Source organism: Spermophilus citellus, assembly GCF_964194105.1.
Source record: "Spermophilus citellus genome assembly, chromosome: 8".
Lineage (NCBI taxonomy): Eukaryota > Metazoa > Chordata > Mammalia > Rodentia > Sciuridae > Spermophilus > Spermophilus citellus.
The window spans coordinates 60860948-60878206 of record NC_138189.1 but is presented as its reverse complement, the minus strand read 5'-3'; the positions used below and the strand labels follow the sequence as shown (position 1 = coordinate 60878206).

Below are 17259 nucleotides of genomic sequence, written 5' to 3'. Positions count from 1 at the left end.
AAAGAACCTGACACATTCACTGGCACCTCTCCAACACCACCTCACCCCTACCCCAACAACAAGATGGAAGACCCATGAACCATTTAAGAACACAGGGAGTCAACCAATACACCCTCAATTAGTGTTCATTTACATGTAATCCATATGGTGAGCCTATGGATTGGTATACTCTGTCCCTACAATAATTAAATCTCAAAAATAAGCCAGGAAGGCACACTCATTCATTGCTGGTGGAACTGCAAATTGGTGCAACCAATCTGGAAAGCAGTATGGAGTTTTCTTAGAAAACTGGGAATGAAACCACCATTTGACCCAGCTATCCCACTCCTTGGTCTATACCCAAAGTCTTTAAAATCAGCATACTATAGTAACCCAGTCACATCAATGTTTACAGCAGCTCAATTCACAATATGGCTAAACTGTGGAAGCAACCTAGATGCCCTGCAATAGATGAATGGATAAAGAAACTATGGTACATATACACAATGGGATATTACTGAGCATTAAAAGAGAATAAAATTATGGCACTGCAGGTAAATGGATCCCCAAAAATCAAAGACCAAATGTTCTCTCTGATAAGTGGATGCTGATCCATAATGGGGGGAACATGGGGAAAATGGAGGAACTTGAATGGGGCAAAGGGGAGGGAAGGGTTGGGAGGGAGCATGGGGGTAGGAAAGATGGTGGAATGAGATGGACATCATTACCCTAGATACATGTATAACTGCATAGATGGTGCAACACTACATTGTGTACAAACATAGAAATGTAAAAGTTGTGCTGCAGCTGTGTACAGTGAATCAAAATGCATACTGCTGTCATATATACCTAATTAAAATAAATTTTTTAAAAAATAAGCCAGACATGGTGGCACGCGCGTGTAATGCTAAGGCAGAAGTCTGATGGCAAGTTCGAGACCAGCCTGGGCAACTACGTGAGACACTGTCTCAAAACAAAAAATTAAAAAGGACTGGAAGTGTGGATCAGTGGTAGGGCACTTGTTTAGTATGCATAAGGCCCTGGATTCAAGCCCTGGTACAAAATAATAATGATGATGATTATAATAATTTCACCTAAAAGGGAAAAGTAATAATATCTATCATGAACTTCCTCAATTATGTGGCAGGATGGCATTTGGGTTCTACTCTGACACCTTTATGTCCTCAGGAAGTTATTTAATCTCTTCTGTGTTTCGGCTTTCTCACCTTTAAAAGGAAATAATAGTTACCTCACATTAAATCAGTCAATGGAAGAGTAGTTTCAGACCAGGCTTAACTCTTCTCAGTAAGTACTTGATAAATTATAGGAATGAACATCCATCAGGTGTCCAGCTAGTGATTTTCACATGCATTTTGTCATTTAGTCCCTGCAACAGTCTTTATGTGGTAAGCATTAATGCCTCTATCAATGTATCATTATCACCATTTTGTAGATGCAGAAATGGAGGCTTAATGGACTTCCCACATCACTAGCAGGGAGTGGATCCCAGATGGAAAAAGAGGTCATTCTGTTTCCACAGTCTATGACATTTCTGCTACACTCAACTGCCTGTATATACAAGATACTTTGTTGTTATTTGTAGTAGAGAGTAATAGGAGAAAATCTCAGTAAGAAACTTCAACATTTAAGAAAATAGCACCACTGAGAAATAACCAGGATTTGAAACCTCCACTTTGGTCAATCTGAGACTTTAGAAACAAAACACACAAGAAAAGAAGACTCGACACACACAGAGCTCTCTGCTCTCTAAAATGTTCCAGTAGAGGTGTGCACTGTCCCACTCCAAGTGAGAATATTCACGAACCCTCAAGTGCAATACCTTATTATGTATCATTGAATTAGCAGATGCTAATAAGTTTTCAGTAAAAAATGCCTCTTTGAGTTGGCAAAGTATATAACACCTTCCCAAATACTTTGTTGAATTTCAATAAGACAACTGAAATTTAATAGATTAAGAAAACCATTGTCATATTTACCATTGTATCCAAAGTATTTTGCTGAAATTTATACAGTCAATATGCAAAATTTATACAATTTTCAACTTATACAATTAGTTCCTTTAAAAAAAAAAGATTAATTTGAGATAAGAATTTTTTTTCCACCTATGTTGCTGTAGGGACAGACCAGGCAAGGCACCGAAGATAGTAGGAAACAAGGGGGTGCCACTACAGTATCTTTAGAAAGTGAATATAATATGTAAATATTTCTGCGAAATTCCCAAAAGATGCTGTGAGCTTAGCCTGGGAGTTCAGCTTCAAATGCTAACATTAAATCAGTACTGAAAAATGAAGGGTTCATATAGTGGGTGCTTCCTTTCTTTGGGATTTACCCCTGTGTGTGTGTGGTTCTAGGGATGAAATCCAGGACCTCATGCAAGCCACATCCCAGCCCTGGGGTTTACCTCTAAAGGTAAAGCCCTAGTGGTATTTTGACCAGATATGCAAGAACTTTATATTTAAATTCCCTAAAGGCTATAAAAAAAAAAAAAACCTATTGAAGTGAAGTTACACGTAATACCATGGATAATATGCTACAAAATCCTTGATAAATTTAAGTAAATGAGATGACTTTCAAAAAGTATGAATGTTGTTATTACCAACATAAAAATCATATATTTAGCATAGTACATGGATTTATAGATGAAATTTACTGAACTCATACCAAGCTAAATATTTTTAGTCATTATTAACTCAATCCTCACAAAAACCCTATGTAGATGTGCTACTACTGTCTAGTGTTTTGAGGCTCAGAGGCATTTCATAACTTGCCCAAGGTAATAAAGATATGCCTAGAGGCAGAGATGGTATACCTTGTGTAATGCTAGAACCCAAATTCCTCTTCTAATTGAGTTAATGCTTTGCATGCAATAAAACACATAGGTCTTCCATGTTCAGTTCAATGGGGTTTGATAATTTATATACTTATATAACCATCCCTGAAAACAAGACATAAAACATTTCCATCACTCCAGAAAATCCCTTCTTAATTCTTTCTAGTCAAACATGCCACTCCTCAGCGGTAACCACTGACTTCTACTGGCATGTATTAGTTTTCCTTATTACAGCACTTCATAAATATTAAGGCTTGTGCATTCTTTTGTGTCTGACTTCTTTTGGTTAACAAAATGCTTTTGAGATTCACTCAGGTATTCTGAATATTGAGATCACTCCTGTTGACTGTTGAACAGTATTCCACTGTACGGATATACCACAATTTATCCACTTTCTTTGCTGATAGATGTGTTATTTCCTGTTGTTGGCAATCCTGAATACAGTTGCCACAAACATTCTGTACAAGTCTTTTGGTGGAAACTTGTTTTCATCTATCTTGGGTAAATAGCTAGGCATGGAAATGTTGGTCATAGGTTGGTATGTGTTTAACTTTACAACAAACTTACATTCTTTTCCTTTGTATTCTACTCCCTGAGAATGGCACTAACTTATTAATACATGTTGTTTTTCTTCTTATATAACAAATTCTCTCAGGGCAAGGAACCAACCCATCAGCAGTTCTTGGGATGCCTCCCACATAGTAAATGTTTACTAAATAAATGAATGACCATTGTTCCTACCCCTATTCCTTTGGGTGTTAGGACAGCATGAGTGTGCTGATTTGGGGCCTGTATGGAAAACTGGGACAAGCTGCAGGGTGTGAAGTGGAGGCACTGCTCCTTCAAACAAGGTGAAAAATTGCCCACCAAAAAATTGACCTCCCACTTTTCTTTTTGATATGACCTTTCCTAGAAAGTAAACCCCTTTTTGTGATCTTATAGAAGGAAACAGGGGTGGCAGCTCCTGTTCAAGTGATACTATGGAAAGGGAGGAAGGTATCACTGCAATTGAGGTCACACAGTGGTTAGAATTACAGGATACTTCTGTCAAACAGGAGGGCAGAGGAAGCAGCAATCCATGAAATCCTGACCTTCTGGAAGTAACTAGCAAGAACAAAGCATTGCTGGAGCCCAGGGGAATATCCTCCAACAGAATTTATAGGAATACTTGGTTTTGGTCAACATGCTTTATGAGTTCTACATGAACATGGAAAACAATAATACATTTTGAGGAGAAAGTAAAATGTTGATGGTTTGAAAATGTATCACAAAGAAATGATAACTGTTTGAATATAAGTGCCCTTATCTGAACATTATAGTGGATACATGTATAAAAATACCACATGGTATCCCCCTAAGTATGTACAATTTTCCTTTCAATTAAAAATATATAACCAGTGATTTTTAAAAAAAAAATGTAAATATATTTAACACCTAAGATAAAGTATCAGAAATAACACTGAGTTAAAAATGCAGAATGTGTGCCCAGCACAGTGGCTCCTGCCTGTGGTCCTAGCTACCTGAGACTGAAGCAGGAGGATCGCTTGAGTTCAGGAGTTTGAGACCAGCCTGGGCAACATAGCATGACAGCATCATTAAAAATAAAAACAGCAACAACAACAAAAGAAACACACTTCCCACCTTTGAGGCAAAAATTTTAATTCTTATGAATCGATTCCTCTACTTCACAGAATTTATTCTGTATTCAACCTATAATTTCCTAGAAAGCAATTAAATCATTGTCCATTGTCTGCCCATAATAGAAAGACTGGTAAATCCTAGGATCATCTAAAATCTTTCTGACCCAAAAGATACCTTTGTTACACATAAATCAAAAGAGGGTTTCGTCTCACACTGGGCTCAGGTGTTTTGGACAATTGTTATTTCCTTTCATCCCAGGTCACTAAGGATGAGAATTTGTTGAGAATTCCTCAACTTGAAGTTCTGAGCAGTGACCTCGTCTTCCTTTATTTGGGCAATACTGCACTGAAGCCATCCTAGGCAAATGGATGTTTATCCTATTCTTAAAATCTCCAGGGAAGTAAATTCTCCACAACATCCCTTGGTAACCTTCTCCAGGGTTTTATCAACCGTTTGGTGAGGAAGTTCTGATGTAGAAACCAATAAAAATATTAACTCTATGAGCCAAGCTATAAGCACTGGAAAGGGGTATGCGTTTGGCACTTTGCCTGAACAGTGGAGGGATGTATTTACAAAACAGGCTGTACAAACAGAAACCATTTGCCAGGAGCAGATGTGGAAAGTTGATTCAAGAGAAACTGCCACAATAAACTCAGTTCCAATCTGTGAAGTTACTGTTGGTTATAACATTTTTCTAAAGTCAATTTATTTACTTGTCAATTCTGAATTTTAGCTGCTAAACCAGATTTGTTAGCAATGACAAAATATCTACTGCTGCAGTTTCAAATGATTAGGTTTCTATGAAAAAAGTCTTAGTAGAACATACACGTTGTTAAATTTACATCTTTCTCTGATCTGTATATTCTGTCTTTTCTGCAACCATCATGTAACACTATTAGAATCAGAAAAAAAAAATTTTAAAAAGATAAAGTCTCAAAATTAATTAAAATCTATACTAACTTCTGGTGAAACGATGTGGGGGAAGACTGGCCATATATCTGACCAAGGTGCTTTAAATTAGAACTGGTAGTTTAACCAGCCTTTAAAATGTATGTAATCAGAAATAGAAAGTGCAAAGCACTCTCTTTGGAAGCCTCCATGCTAGAACTTCCTGTTGCACTCTGATCTCTCACAGCAGTCTCTCCGTGGAGATTATATGCATGTGGGTGCCCATTTGCTCAGTCAAAAAGAGCCCTTGCACACAAGCACTCGACAATAACACTAGAACTAAAAGGGGGTGGGATGTAATGCCAAAATACATCAGAGGAAGGGAGGAATATATACCCTAACCCAAATGATACTCTTTGTATTGAAACTTTACAACCCCTAACCCAGCAAGGATTTTTATACCCCTCTGGCAATTCAGAGTAAAGCAATGACAGCCTTGCTACCTGGCAGTGGCACATACGTTTTAAAATAATTTCTTTAAGATGTACAGCAAACGAAGGCACCCCCGCAAACCATGGCACCCCAGCAAACGAAGCACCCCTTCGTTTGCTGTACATCTTAAAGCAATTATTTTGAGGGATGGCGCCCCTCAAAGCACGATTGGGGCCTTTCCTACAGAAACAATCCAGTAAAATTAAGAAAGGCAAGGCGTTCTAAACTCCATAGGAGCCCTCATGGGAAGCAATTTATCAAAATTAAAACATTTCACAGGTCATTTCTCCTGAAAAGTTTTCATGCTGTCAATAATCAACAAATCTTTTCCTCTTAAAGAGTGGCAGCCTCTGCCTCGCTAATCAAAAAGCCAGGGCCTAGGAGCGTCCGGGGACCCTGAGCACGCCACCTGCCCGCACCGGGCCAGCTGCTGGCCGGAAAGCCGGCTCTGGGAAACCGCCCGCAAGCCAGGGTTTCCCAGCCTCGCAGCAAAGACTGAAATAGACACGCTTTAGAAAGTCGCCGGCCGGCACCGCCCTCCACGCTTCTAAGGCAGCGGCGATTCTCGCGTCCCCCGCCGCGCCCGACGCCCGCGATGGGCAACGGACCCGCGCCCCGCACTCACCATCGCCGCCCCCGCCTCCCGGCTGCGCGGGGCTACGCCGACGCCAAGTTCAAACCTTGCCCGAGCTGCGCGGAGGCGGCAGGGGCATCGCCCGAGCGCTCGGCCGCGCTCAACAATAGGCGGCCCGGCCGCGCCCCGCGCCACCGCGCCCCGGCTGCAGCGGCTGACCCCGGGCGCGCGGCGCGAGGGGCTGGTCCTGGCGCGGGGGCGCCAAGGGTGCGGGCTCCACCACCCCGCCTCCGCCCCGGGGCCGCGCACAGCCCCGCGCCCGCCCCACCACCCAAGGGGCCGCACTCGCCGGGCGCCCGCCACCAGGTAATCCCACAGGAAGCCTCCGGATTGGCCGGGGCGCTCAGGACGGGATTTGCATTTCAATGGCAAAGAAGGCTCCCTAAGGTTTGAAAACGGATTCTGGGACGAAGAGTCGCGCGGTCTGCGGGTCCCTTCATTAAGGGGACAGACGCGCACACTGGGTCCCTCTTGTCAGTTCACACTCACTGGTGTCTTCACCCCACCCTCACCCCCCGCATTTTGAAATGGACAGAAATGCAAAAGCAAAATATCAACTTTACGAAGCCCGCGCTCGCTTTACAGGAGCTATACAGTTAGTAATTGACCAAATGAAGCATGAATGAAGCAAGGTAAAAAGTTCACCGCTGGGGGCGAAAAAAAGCTCACATTACAAGGAAAATAACTACCCTTTTCTCAGTATGTCCTCTTTTCAGTATAAGTCAGCCAGAGAGATTCAGATTGTTGATGGGATAAACTGTTTGAGGTCTCTTGCTACTCGGCCCCCCTTTGTTTGCAGGAGCATCATCTCGAAAGATAAAGGGAGAGGTGCTTGTATGATCCTGTACTAATCTTTCTGGAGATTTTCGATTCAACTTTGCAAACTTTGAGGTTTTAGACTATGTTTGAGTTTGTTTTGCATTTATGACACAGATGCTTAGTTAATATTCTTAAGGAAAGAATTATGTTATTTTTATCTTTATATTTCTTCAAATGTTGCCTCTTTCAATGGAGGTACCCCCATTGAAAAGGTACCTCTTTTCAATGGAGGTACCCTCCAGAATACTTCTTTTAATTGTTTCCATATGTCATTTCCATCTTTAGAAATTAAAATAACAAACAGTAAGGTTTGAAATTAGGTATTCTCACCCAAGCAGAATCCCTCTAAAATTTCCAGGCTCTGTACTCAGGCAATAAATATGCACACAGACATAGAGAATTCCTAACTAGGCAGGAGCTAGGGGCCTCAGTTACTGAGTTACAGTACTCATTACAGCTGATCCATTTGCCTTTACTTGGCTGGGCTCTTTATTACATCCTGGCTGGATTTAGAAGCATTGGCAGCCATAGGCTTCTTTAATGAAATCTTCCTGGACAGGCCTCCACCCCAAAGGTATTATCCACCTTACAATTGTATTTTACTTTACGTGTGGTTTTATAAGTAGGTACACCTGCATATGCACCTGTCATGCAGTCAACTGGTACCACACTGTTGCTAGGCATCGGAAGCTGGAAGGCTAAATGTTGCTTGTGTCCTAATCTCCTGTGGGAATTCACAGGCAGGTGATGTCTATAACTTAGGCCTTGAAGAAGAACCCTTCTAGGTTATAAAGTACATTGCTGTTGCGCCACCATGTTGGGGGAATAAGTGTTAGCTGGAGGACATAGCCAGAAACTCTGCAGGCAGAACCATAAGCCCTCCTGTCCTGCTGCTGCTTTATCTAATTTTCTAAGTGCTCAGCATCAGGTGAAATCTCCTTAGGGTGGAACATATCTCTCCATCACTTGAAATTGGTAATTAAAAACACACTTTGGATCCAAATCTTACATCCCACACAGACTGTATTGTACTAGTGAAATTAATCCCTATGACCAGAGATCTGGGCTTCCATTGGAACACAGGTTCTGGAAAAATATTTTTATTTGTATCTGCAATTTAGAGGCATATTTTTAGTTGGAAGGAAAGCAACCTGTCTCAGGGGATCTAAGGTGAGATACGAAATGAAGAAATCTCAGCAGTACTACAAAATTATGTCAGTGAATTATGTCATATGAACTGAGGCAAGTGCCCTCACCTGGTGCTTTAGATCTTCTGCAATATGGTCTGTCCCTGCCTTCACAAAGCAAAGCTAGTAAGTGATTCTGTATAGATACATGTATGTGTGTGTGTGTATGTGTAAACTCCAAACCATTATTAATGATGTTCTCTGTAAAGTCACACTGTCCTTTAGTTCCTATATTAAGACTGCTTTCAGAAATGACACATCAAGTTAGAATCCAAAGCATTTTTTTAATGAAAAAACAAAAACTAGTGAAGAAATAAAGCTTTGAAAACTATTACAGTATTTTGTGAGAAAGTAACAAATAGGAAAAAAACCCAATGCAATCTACTCTTAGATAAAAGAGTGTACATGGATAGTCTGGAAACTGCTATGTGCATACTTTCTTTAAAATCATATTTTGTTTTGTTTTTAAATCTTAATGGAGATATAATTCACATACCATTAAAACTTACACTTTTAAAAAGGCATGTCTTTTGCTTTCTCCTCTCCCCAAAGCCTTTTCTGATACTGCAGTAGGTGAAAAAAACAGAGAGACTGGAATATATCCCCTTCAGAGAGCTGGGGATATAGCTCAGTGGTAGAGCATGTGTTTAACATGCATGCGGTCCTGGGTTTGATCCCTAGCAATGGAAAAAAAAAAATCTCTATCACTGTGGCACCGTGGTACCATAGGCACAGAGTCCCCTGAGGTCTTGAAGTGCTTATGGGAGAAGGGTTGTGGGTCAAAAATAGGTTTATAGTACCCAGTAGGGGTTCTTTGTGCAATCACAGGACAAATTGTTTTTCTCTTCTTAAGCATTGCCACCAAAAACCCAAACTGCAGTATGAGATAAATATGACAACCTCTAAAAAATATTTAAAGTTACATCCAATAGAACATACTATTTGAGGATCTAGTAGGACTCAGAATGGTCTGGTTTATATTATATACATATGTATAAGCTTGTTTTCCTACAGCAGTAATCAGGTTCTTATTAGTAAGAAGAAATATGTGAGAATTAGTATTTTTTTCAAACAAAAAAACTGTAGAAATTTAGTATTACTGGTACATATCTCTCAATTGTAGATTCAGCACTTATTCCTTGAATTGTTTCATTTTAATTAGTCTAATACATGTAATTAATTGTATGTTTAAAGAGACCACAAAGAGAACTATATACATGATTTAACTTCTTTTGTATAATATGGAAGTAGTTTCAAAATAGATAGTGTACTTTTCGATATCAAATTGCAGATAGAAATAGTCACCGTTACTCCTATACCTTAAAATATTGAACTAAGTTTTACTTAGAAATAAGCCACCAATTTGATTCTGCATTCTTTTTTAAAATATTTATTTAAGTTGTAGATGGACACAATACCTTTATTTTATTTATTTGTATGTGATGCTGAGGATCCATCCCAGTGTCTCACATCTGTTAGGCAAGCACTCTACCACAGAGTTACAATCCCAGCCCCTGATTTGGCATGCTTTCTATTTTTCCAAGTAGATAAAATTATTATGTGAAAAATATAATTATTTGGAACATGAGATTTTGCATAATAATAATAGTATCTATGGGATGGGTTGTGGCTCAGCGGTAGAGTGCTCGCCTAGCACGGGCGAGGCCCTGGGTTTGATCCTCAGTACCACATAAAAATAAATAAATTAATTAAAGATACTGTATCCAATTACAACTAAAAAGTAAATATTAAAAAATAATAACAGCATCTCTCTCTTGTTGCAACCATACAATAAGTTTCCTGGTTCATTGATACTCTTCTTTGAATGATGATATTTTAGAAAAATAATGACAATACTTGTTGAATACTGAAAATCAGTTTTAAAGTAATGTGTAATGGTTAACATAAACAACACACAGCCAAGAAAAAACATGAAATGTGACTTCTTTGCTTCCTATAGAAAAATCTTAGGAAGATTTTAGCACAAAGGGTGTGCTACTTTCTCACTTTTCTTGTGCTGAGGCATAAAACAACCCAAGAATAAAGCTCATCTCCAAAAGTTGGATGAAACTGTCACATCTTGAAGATGAACTTGGTTTCCTGAGAGCCTGAGTACTCCAAGGCCAACACAGCAAGGAAGAGAAAAGGTGGAAACTTAAAAAACAGAGAAGAAGGGCCAGGATTGTGGCTCAGTGGTAGAGCACTCATCTGGCACATGCAAGGCACAGTTTGATCCTCAGCACCACATAAAAATAAATATCCAACTACAACTAAAAGAGAGAGAGAGAGAGAGAGAGAGAGAGAGAGAGAGAGAGAGAGAGAGAGAAGAAGAAGAAGAAGAAGGAGGAGGAGGAGGAGGAGGAGGAGGAGGAAGGGCAGAGAAAAATGAGGTGGAGGAGGAATGGAGAAAAGAAAAGGAAAAAGAATGCTGGGTTTTAGCAGGAGGGTAAAAGACAAGGAAGGAGGTCAGGAAAGAGAATGTAAGAAAAAGCAAACCCCTGTGAGTATGTGCTTGAATGTATATTAAATGAACACAAAGAACACACCAGCCTGTTAATATATGGTACTTGGGAGAGATGGGGTGAAGATCGACTGTATCATTTTCCTTATATTGTGTTATATATTTTATTACACCAAATAAAGAAATTTTAAAAAATAAAATACACGTAGATGATTATGAAGAAAAAAAATGTTGTAGACCAAACCTGCCTGGATGATGACTTGGGCATGTCACAGTCAGAGACTTTCACTCTTCACCTGCATGCATAGTCTAAAAAATGATACTTCCTATTAGAGATGTTTATGTAATGTGGTAAAACAAGAGCCTTCGGACCAAGACATACTAGAAAGGTGTGGAATTCAACAGTTTGGAAATCTTCTGATTTATTTATTTACTTATTTCACTGTACTGGGGATTGTGCCCAGAGGTGCTCTTCCACTGAGCTACATCCCCAGCCCTTTTTATTTTATTTTGAGACAGAGTCTTTGCAAAGTTGGTCATTCTGGCCTCACACTTTTGATCTTCCTGGTTCAGCCTCCCAAGTAGGTGGGATTATAGGCATGCACCATGTGACAGGCTGTTTTCAGATTTCTATACCACCAACATCTTGGTTAACAATATCTAGAAAGGAAATAAAACCAACTAGGGCTGCACTGACTGATAACAACTGTCAGCAATTCTGACTACAGCTCATGTGTGCAACTGATTCTCACTTGTCATTGCTATCACCAATCACATTACACCCTATTCTTTAATGGACACAAAGAATTAATTTCTATGCCTAGACTTATCTGACTGTATAGTGTAAGACAGTCTAGTTACAGATATGATTTAAATGACACCTTTTATTAAGGTGTTTATTAATAAAAGGAATAAAACTTTTTTTTTGTACTGGGGATTGAACCCAGAGGCACTTAATCACTGAACCACATCCCCAGCCCTTTTTATTTTTTAATTTGAGACAGGGTCTTGCTAAGTTGCTGAGGCTGGCCTCAAACTTGTGATCCTCCTACCTCTGCTTCTGGACTTGGGATCACAAGCATGTGCCACCCTGCTAGGCTAAAGGAATAAAACTTCTAATGCCACTTACATTTTATTTGTCAGAATATCATTCAGGAAGTTTCAGAATAAGATAGGGGAATTTTCCCACTCATCTTTTATTTCTCCTTTATGTATTCCTTTCTGTTTCCTTGATCCACTTAAATTCAGTTACCATCCACTGAGCACCTGCTATGTGACAGGTATTGGGGATATCAAGATGGATGAGGTCATGGCATGAACTTGAAGAAGCTCATGGTTCAGTGAGAAACTCAGGTCCTTAAAGAATGATTTCAGGGGGCTGGGGATGTGGCTCAAGTGGTAGCGCGCTCGCCTGGCATGCGTGCGGCCCGGGTTCGATCCTCACCACCACATACAAACGACGATGTTGTGTCCGCCGAGAACTAAAAAATAAATATTAAAAAAAATTCTATCTCTCTCTCCCTCTATCACTCTCTCTTAAAAAAAAAAAAAAGAATGATTTCAGAACCGTGTTATGAAGATTGTGGAACAGTTAGGAGCATGGACTAGTTTCAGCAACTTGCCAGCTAAGGGCAAAGTAAATTGATTTCACTAAGCCTTAGTTTTTGTTCTGTAAAACTAAGAATAATTATACCTCCCACAGAAGGTTATTATGAAAGATTATATTGAATAATCATTGAGTATATGTGTTCGGGGGAAGGATACGTGTGAGTTTTTGACTGTCCTTATTCTCTCTGTTGAATTCCTGGTAGGCCTGGTCTTTCCTCCCAGCTGTATCATTCATTGACCAGGAAGGCGTGACTCATCAGAACTCATAGAACAAAGGAGTCCAGGCACAAGACTTAAGATTTAGAATAATGTTTAGTTAGAGCCAGCTTTCCTCCCCAACATATATTACAGCTTTCTAGGACTAAAGCGGACAGGCAAGGAGAGTCCAAGGGCACAGAAGGAACACTAGAAGCTTAGGGTAACTCCTGAATGGAAGCTCCAGAGAGACTCGGATTTGGAACAGAAAATGCGTAGACAGATCCTGAGCCAGGCAAGAGTCTGGGGAGTTTGGAGTGGTGCACCTGGGCTGGAGAGTGCCTCAGGCTTCCCACCAATCTTCCCCATCCACAGTGTTCAGGATGGGTAGAATGTTTCTGCTAAAGCTAAGAGGGCACAAATTCCTGATTAATCTGAGGGGGCAGCAGATGCCATCATACTGGCTGGAATAGTGACCAGACACAACCAGACACCAGCAAGGATGGGGACCAAAGTGCAACTTCACCTGGCCCCACTACTACAACACACACACACTTACTCACACAGCTGGACTCTGCGCAAGCCTCTTACATCTCAGTTGCAACCCCAAGAGCAAGAGAGACCCTGAACTGACTGATAATAGGTTTCTGTGTCCCAGCTGAATGCGTCTTAAAATAGAAATATGGCCAGCTTAAAAAAAAAAGTGTGGGAGATATATCTCAGTAGTAGAACATTTGTCTAGCATTCATGAAGTCCTGTGTTTAATCTCCAGCACTTGGTGGGGAAAAAGTTATATTTCTCCCATAATCATGTCTATGGCTCAAGATTTGTACCCAGGCACCATTCAAAGGGCTCAACATTGTGCTGATGCATGAACTAAAAAATGGTAGCTTTGATTATTTTCATTAATACTTCTATATTCTGTTAGAAAGCGAAAGAGAGGATACTTATGTTAGAGAAGGGCACACAGGGGTTTTGAGAGAGGTCCTGAAGGATATGCAAGAAGAGGGGCAGAGGAGTTGGGGGAAGAAAGATCACAAAGCATCAAACAGTATGGGCCAACTGGGGTACTGTAAGTACCATCACCAGGGCGCAGGCAGGAGGCAACTGATATACCCAGAGAGGCAGTCAGTGGAAGAGGAGGGTCTCTAGGTCACCTTTAGGATTTAGACTTTGTCTTGTAGGCCAAAAGAAATCACTAAAACAGTTACACCAGGGTTGTGATCAGATCTGCTCATTGAAGAAGTCATATGGATGCATGTGGAGCATAGGTTGAATGGGAGATGTTGAGCACAATGATTTTAACCACATACCCTTGTCACTAAGGTGTAATCCCATTCCCCAGGGACCAGCATTGCATCATGAGTCTGACTCAAGTCTCTGGAAGCAGCATAGGTAGATATGAGAAGTAGCTGGTGCGCTTACTATGTGACCACAGACTGATCACTTACCTCTGTGAAGCAGCTTCCTCATCTGTGGAATGGGAGCTAAAAATTGCATCAGAACCATAGAGTTACTGGAGTTTTAGGCCTAACACTTCATGCTAAGTGCTGGATCAGTGTCTGGCATAAAGTAAGTGCTTATTGAATTTTAGCTCTTCTTAACTAGGCACTACTTAAAATCATCATTAAATTTAAATGGGGGGAAATGGTGATTATGTTGGAGAATTATTGTAAAGCCCTCTACTTATGATATTCATTTAAATTTTGGTCACTAAGTAAAAGTTTCAGTGAAGAAAATTCACTTTATAAATATAAATCCACCTATAAAAAGGTGGAAGTCAAGGGGGCTGGGGTGGCGGCACAGTGGTAAAACACTTGCCTATCACGTGTGAGGCACTGGGTTTGATCCTCTGCACCATGTAAAAATAAATAAATAAAGGTGCTGTGTCCATCTACTACTAAAAATATTTAAAAACAAATAAAAAAATAAAACACACACACACAAAAAAAAAGGTAGAAGGCAAGGTACCATCCAGGCAACTTAACCTCACCAGCCTGAAACTGATTCTGGTGATTTGTGCCAAAGAAAGTGTTTTCCTTTTCAACCCGAAAGCTCTGAACAGTGTCTGACATGAACTACTGACAGCTGCCACCTCCCATTAGAGCCAGAAACCTTCTGAAAGAAGGTGAAGTGTGCTTGGTATGTGAAGGGCACTGACTCTTTGAAAAAGGCATGTGATCTAGGTGACAATAAGGGCTGCAGGCCGGATCCTGAAGGGTAAAGCTCTGCCAGTGACAGGTCCTTAACAGCATGGGTTCAGCTGGAGTGCATTCAAATCCTGGTATGTCCTTGTCATCAGAGAATGTGCCCAGGGGAGTGGGGAAGCCACAAGGGCAGACAGGACCGAGCCAGACAGCATTCAGAGCCTAAGCTGTGCTTGCACAGAGTTGGGGACACTTTCTGTCAAGGCAAGTGAAGATTTTAATTGATAATGTCCAAGAAGCATAAAACCTGAGAACTGAACTCTCTTCTGGGACACAATCCCACGTGTTTTAATGGAAACTATAAAGTCCTCCCCCACCCCAGAAAATTATTCAGGTTTCCATGTATTCAGATATAAATGAAGATAAATAAAGATTTTGGGAGAAGCGGGGTGTGGTGGTGCACGCCTGTAATCCCAGCAGCTCAGGAGGCTGAAGCAGGAGGATCGTGAGTTCAAAGCCAGCCTCAGCAAGGCCCTAAGCAACTCAGTGAGTCTCTAAATAAAAAATATTTTTTAAAAAAGAGCTGGGGATGTGGCTCAGTGGGTAAGTCCCCCTGTGGGTTCAATCCCCAGTACCAAAAAAAAAAAGACTTTGGGGGAAGGTATATGAACGAGAAAGCATAACTGATTAAGAGATGTAAATTAGTGCAATTCCTGTCCTTGGCTTGTGATTTGTATTTTAACTCATACGGTTGTGCCTTGGTATCCATGGGGCTTGGTTCCAGGACATTTATATAACCTTCACATATCCTCCTGTATATTCTATTTTTATTAATTAATTAATTTGTTTGTGTGGTTCTGGGCACGGATTCCAGGCACTCCCACATGCTAGGCAAGCCCTCTACCACTGAGCTCCATCCCCATTCCCTCCAGTAGTCTTTAAGTCATCTCTAGATTACTTCTAATACCTAATACAATGAAAATGCTATGTACATAGCTGTCATTCTGTATTGTATAGAGAATAATAACAAGGGGGAAAAAAGCCCATACATGCGACATGGCAGGCATAGTACATTTTTGACCCCTGGTTGGTTGGTTGGGCAGACACAGAGGGTGGACTGTTCTTCCCTGAGAACCTGGCTAAAGAGTTAGAGCCAGAGAGACGATGCAAAGATGAGAGATAAAAAGGAAGAAAGCCTAAATCAAGAGTAAACCTGGAATGGAAAACACCAGCTTGCCTGGAGGGAAGAAGCGGGAGGGCTTAAAGCCAGGTTGAGCTTCTGAATCTAATCTCACAGGATAGATAAGGAGAGAAGAGAACTGGAAATGGAGACAGGTGACACTCTTAATTGATCCTTTTAGTAATTGCCTTATTTTATAAATATGCCAACTGAAAATAAGGTGTATTTATAAAATAAGGCAATTACTAAAAGGATCGTGCTTTCTGCTGATTACAAACCTATGACTCATTGCTTCCCTGACTCATCAAAGACACTAACAATGATTACTTCATAACAATACAAAACATCAACAACAAAACCAAAATTACCCAGGGCCTTGCACATGCCAGGCAAGTGCTCCACCACTGAGCTACAGCCCCAGACCCCCAAATTACTTTTTAAATGAACTCATTGTTGATTTGGTGCTTTGTGTCTGTGTATTAGATCAGATTTAGGGGCCTTTCAAAAAGGACCTGTTGTTATTTTTATTTATAACATCAAGACACCTATTCTATCAACTAGGTTTGCATCTTAAGACTCTAGTATATTAAGTTTAGACTGCATATAAAAAAGTTAAATATTGAAATATCATCAACAGTGCCATTATCATTGCTGGGGAAAAATAACTTCAAGAGCTAAAAACAATCCAGATACAGTGTCACACGCCTGTAATTCCAGCAACTGGGAGACTAAGGCAGGAGGATCCCAAGTTCAAGGCCAACCAGGGCAGTTTAGCAAGGCCCTAAGCAATATAACAAGACCCTGTCACAAAATAAAAAATAAAATTGTAACTCAGTTCAATCCTCAATACTGGAGTAAAAACCAACGAGCTAAATAAAAACAAGGAAAGTTACCAGGACTTTTTCTGAAATGCAGATTACTTTGATGATTTACCACCAAGAGGTTCAGACAATGTGGAACTGAATGTCTACATATTCTTCAAAAGAGGCAAAATCTTATTTGGTGCTCCAGGTTTAAAACAAGAACAAAAACTACCTGATCTTCATTTGTAAACCTTAACATTTATATTTGAAAATGAAATTTTCCACCAGCAAGTTGGCAGCTTTGTTGATCTTGGAGCACTAGTTTCTTTGGCTCTCAAAAGAAAAACAGAGGAATTAAATGCAGCGCCTATTGA

General features: G+C 40.3%; 1 protein-coding gene across 3 annotated transcripts in view; it reads right to left on the bottom strand.

The window, feature by feature from the left end:
• The window catches only part of SHROOM3 (shroom family member 3), a 314183-nt gene that overhangs the window by 72463 nt on the left and 224461 nt on the right, over positions 1 to 17259 (bottom strand). Inside the window, exon 1 of one of the 3 annotated variants that reach the window (XM_081303767.1) lies at positions 6477 to 6769. The exons of the other annotated variants lie outside the window; for them this stretch is intronic. The gene's annotated coding sequence lies outside the window, so the exon portion shown is untranslated. Of the gene's footprint in view, positions 1 to 6476; positions 6770 to 17259 lie in introns of those variants that run through there. 3 annotated transcript variants of the gene reach the window in all.